This window comes from Mus caroli, unplaced genomic scaffold (assembly GCF_978045245.1).
Source record: "Mus caroli unplaced genomic scaffold, Mus_caroli_1 scaffold_4, whole genome shotgun sequence".
Taxonomy (NCBI): domain Eukaryota; kingdom Metazoa; phylum Chordata; class Mammalia; order Rodentia; family Muridae; genus Mus; species Mus caroli.
Window position 1 is genome coordinate 119,120,319 of NW_028227259.1, and position 4,911 is coordinate 119,125,229.

At 45.1% G+C, this 4,911-nt stretch overlaps 1 long non-coding RNA gene across 1 annotated transcript; it reads left to right on the forward strand.

Annotated features, from left to right (window-relative positions):
- Positions 1-1,231: 1,231 nt before the first annotated feature.
- Positions 1,232-3,862, forward strand: LOC147005340 (uncharacterized). Its single transcript, XR_015046987.1, has 2 exons — positions 1,232-1,974; positions 3,650-3,862. It is a non-coding gene; the product is annotated as an uncharacterized LOC147005340 (long non-coding RNA).
- The last annotated feature ends 1,049 nt before the right edge of the window (positions 3,863-4,911 follow it).

The following is a 4,911-nucleotide window of genomic DNA, read 5'->3' on the forward strand; positions in this document are numbered from 1 at the left end:
TATATTACATGGACAAGAAGTTCTGGGCCAGCCTGGGCTACATATTATAAATTAATTGTTCTTTAAAAACACTGGCCGGGGGCTGGTGAGATTGCTCAGTGGGTAAGAGCACCCGACTGCTCTTCCGAAGGTCCAAAGTTCAAATCCCAGCAACCACATGGTGGCTCACAACCATCCGTAAGGAGATCTGATGCCCTCTTCTGGAGTGTCTGAAGACAGCTACAGTGTACTTACATATAATAAAAATAAATAAATCTTTAAAAAAAAAAACACTGGCCGGGTGTGGTAGCACACGCCTTTAATCCCAGCACTCGGGAGGCAGAGGCAGGCAGATTTCTGAGTTCGAGGCCAGCCTGGTCTACAAAGTGAGTTCCAGGACAGCCAGGGCTATACAGAGAAACCCTGTCTTGGAAAACCAAAAAAATAAAAAAATAAAAATAAAAACACTGTAAGTAAAGTATCACATTTCCATTAGGAATGGGTCCATCCTTCCCTCATCCTGGCAGGGCCCCAGGGAGCTTGGCCCTCATCTTCCCCCATTTCCTTTTCCTGGTGGAGAGAGCTGCCCCTAATCTTGGCATTTTCCAGAATCTTCAAGGTTCTTTGGAGCCAGGGTCAAGTTTTGCAGTGCGGGGAGGCAAAGGAGGAGACCACAGCCTCCAGGCCAGCAGCGGGCAAGAATCCAGCTAGAGAGTCAAGCGTGTGACAGGCGACCACGCCCCCTTCCTACAAGCCCCTCTCCATGTACGATGCTCCACTTGGGATTCGGGATTCGTTCTCAGCAAAGGCCATAAGTGGCTACCAACAATCCTGCCACCAACCACATGCGGCTATCAAGAACTTTGAGATGTCTTGTGTGAAAGGGTGTTATTTTTGACAAACGGTGTTAAATTTTAAAATACAAATAAGATGAAACGTTAAAGGGGCTGGAGACATAGCTCACTGGTAGAGCACGTCCCTGGCACGCATACATTCTGTCCCCAGCACACACATTTAAAAAAATAACGGAGTCGGGGCTGGAGAGATGGCTTAGCAGTTAAGAGCACTGGCTGCTCTATCAGAGGACCCAAGTTCAATTCCTCAGCTACATGGTGGCTTGCAACTCTTTGTAACTCCTGTTCCAGGGAATTCAACGCCCTCATTCAGTCATACACACGCAAGCAAAACACTAACTCACATAAGATGAAAAGAAATAAATTAGAAAAAAAAAATAACTAAGTTACAATTTAAAGCAATTTGCATGGTATTTCATTAAAATGAAAATTTATTATAATTATATATAAATATAATTATTGCATTATTATAGTTATATTACATTTAATTATAATTCATTTTAAATTATGTTATTGTTTAATTCATTGGGCTGGCTAGTTTGATGTCAACTTGACACAAGCTAGAGTCATTAGACAGGAGGGTCAGTCGAGAAAATGCCCCCCCTAGACTGGCCTGTGGGTGAGCCTTGACTGCTGGTTAGTGTGGAAAGGCAGTTTGCTTGGGATGGTGTGCCCGTGGACAGGCAGGCTTAGATGGTGTAAGAAAGCAGGTTGAGCAAGACAGGAGGAGCAAGCCAGTGAGCCGCCCCTCCACGGCCCCTGCATCAGCTCCTGCCTCCAGGCTCCCGCCCTGACTTCCCTCAGTGATGGACTATGTGATCTGAGAGTTGTAAGCTGAAATAAACCCTTTCTTCCTCTAGGTGCTTCCTGTCTTACCACACGAATAGAAACTTAAGCAAGACATTCATTTGTTTTCTGTTTTTATTTGTTTTTAATTTATGTATTGATGTATGTATTCTCTCTCTCTCTCTCTCTCTCTCTCTCTCTCTCTCTATCTATCTATCCATCTATCTATTTAATGTATGTGAGTACACTGGAGCTATCTTCAGACACATTAGAAGAAGGCATCTGATCCCATTACAGATGGTTGTGAGCCACCATGTGGTTGCTGGGATTTGAACTCGGGACCTCTGGAAGAGCAGTAAGTGCTTTTAACTGCTGAGTCATCTCTCCAGCCCATATGTATGTATGTATGTATGTATGTATGTAAGTTTAAGCATGGGTGCAAATACGGAGTCAGGGGACAATTTGGCAATGAATGCTTTCTTTCCACTTCCCCTGGCCTCTGGGTCCAAACTCAGGTTCCAGGGTTTGAGCTGAGTTTGTTAGACTTGCATGGCGGAGTGGTGAGCGCCTTCACCACGGACCCCACTTACTGGCTCTACTTTGGTCTGGTTTGGTTTTGAGTCAGGGTCTCACTATGAACTTTGGCTGTCCTGGAACTTGCTATGTAGACCTGGCTGGCCCTAAACTCATGGAGATCTGCCTGCCTCTGCTTCTGGAGAGCTGGGATTAAACATAGGAGTCACTGTGCCCACTAGAGTTTTGACATTTTAAATCTTATCCTATTATTTATTTGTTTATTTGTTTGAGATAGATCTCTATTGTAACTAATTTTTTTTAAAGATTTATTAATTTTATATGTGAGTACACTGTTACAGTCTTCAGACACACCAGAAGAGGGCATCGGTTCCCATTACAGATGATTGTGAGCCACCATGTGGTTGCTGGGAATTGAACTCATGACCTCTGGAAGAGCAGTCACTGCTCTTAACCACTGAGCCATCTCTCCAGCCCCGTAACTAATTTTTTAAAGGTTTATTTATTTTATATATAAGTACACTGTAGCTATCTTCGGACACACCAGAAGAGGGCGTCAGATCTCATTACAGATGGTTGTGAGCCACCATGTGGTTGCTGGGAATTGAACTCAGGACCTTCAGAAGAGCAGTCAGTGCTCTTAACCACTGAGACATCTCTCCAGCCAAGGTTTTTCGTTTTGGGTTTTTTTTTCCAAGTGTTTTTTGGTTTTGTTATTGTGTGGTTTTTGTTTGTTTTTATTTTTTGTCTTTTTGAGACAGGATTTCTCTGTGTAGCCCTGGCTGTCCTGCAACTCACTTTGTAGACCAGGTTGGCCTCGAACTCAGAAATCTGCCTGCCTCTGCCTCTCAAGTGCTGGGATTAAAGGCGTGCGCCACCACTACCTGGCAGATTTTTGTTTTTCAATGACAAGATTTCACTAAGTACTTGAGGTTGGTCTCAAACTCAGACTCCTGCCTCAGACTCTCAGTTGATAGTATCATAGGCATGTGCCACCATGCCGGACATTATTTTAATTTAAAAACTTTGTAATCAGATGGAAGGAGGAGGATCAGGAGTTTAAGGCAAATTTCAGCCACATAGTTAACTTGAGGCTAGCTTGGGCTAGAGGTGGGACCGTGTCTCCAAACAGACAGTAAAGTCAATAAAGACAAAAATAAATAAATAAAAATCAACTTGATAGCCGGGCGTGGTGGCACACGCCTTTAATCCCAGCACTCGGGAGGCAGAGGCAGGCGGATTTCTGAGTTCGAGGCCAGCCTGGTCTACAAAGTGAGTTCCAGGACAGCCAGGGCTATACAGAGAAACCCTGTCTCGAAAAACAAAAAACAAAAAACAAACAAACAAAAAAATCAACTTGACTCATTCCTCTGTCACTGTTTATTTTTGGTTCTGTTTTCTACGATGTGACCGCTGCCTCATGTCCCTGCCTTCTTCACTGTGATGGGTAACCCCCACCCCCAACGATGAACCAAAATAAACCCTTCTCTCCCTAGGGTCTGCTCTGACAGGTGTCAATCACAGGGACGGGAAGAATCACTAACCAGGCAATGCTGGCTGGCTGCTCATTTTCTGGAATGTGAGCTACAGGAGGGTAGGCTCTTCTCTGATTCGTTCCCTGATGTAGTCAGAGCCTGGGAATATGCTATAGAACACCTAAATGTAAGATGCTCAATAAATATTTATTAAATCAATCTCATTATAACTAACCATGTTTTATGTGGGTTTTTTTAATGGTGTGTTTTGTGTAGATGTGGAGTATGTATAGCGTGTGTGTGTGTGTGTACTATATGTAAATTGTGTGTGTGTGTGTGTGTGTGTGTGTGCATGTGGGGAGTGTGCTTATGTGTATGTGGTGTATATGGGGTATGCTTATGTGTATACGGTGTGTGTGTGCTGTGTGCATGTAAGGTGTGAATGTGTATTTGTGTGTGTGTTGTGTGTGGTAGTAAAGTCCAATCCATTCTGTGATTTGAATATTTTCTTCATAGTTTGGAAAACCACACACACCAGGGCAGCAGTGCCTCTGGTCTGCAGCCTCATTGAGAGCTTCATGTCTTCATTTCCGGGGCAGACTATCCGAAGTGAAGTTGCTGGGAAACGGAGCATGGCCCTCTCCTGCCCTGCTGCCTTCCTCTATGGCTCAGTGAGAAGGTGTCTTGGCTAGCTGCTAGGCTTTCCCCACCCTCCTGGATTTTCCAGTCTCTAGAGCCATGACCCCAACTGCTTTCTGGTTGTTGTAAATTACCCATCTGTTTGTGTAGCCGTGAATACAGATGAAGACACCAAGTGCTTGGCTCAGCACTGCCGCACACTTCTGTCATGCACTGGGTTTTCAAAACACTTCTGAGTTCTGTTATAGCTCCATTCTGCAGAGGAGAAAAAGAGAGGCACGGGGCGGGGGTTGGGGGGTTCGGGGGTTCAGTGAGGATCAGAGTCCTTCAGAGCTGGGGTCTAGGGTGGGCAGCTGCCTTTGGGAGCCTGGTGCCCTCTTTCCTAGGGTCTGGCATTGTTCCTTGGTCCATGCTATTACCGGGGAGGAGACTGTGCTTTTCTTTTGTGGCTTCATGCTTTGGCAGCTGCCTAGTGGCTGGAGCAGGAGCCTGAGGGCTCAACCTCGGACAGTGAGTGGTGGTGGCTTTTTTTAATCTCAAAGTCTGACCTCCATCAAGACCGTACCACCCAAACCTCCCCCAAATGATGTCACCAATAGGGGGCCAAGTGTTCCAAAGCCTAAGAGGGATGTGTCTTGTTCAAA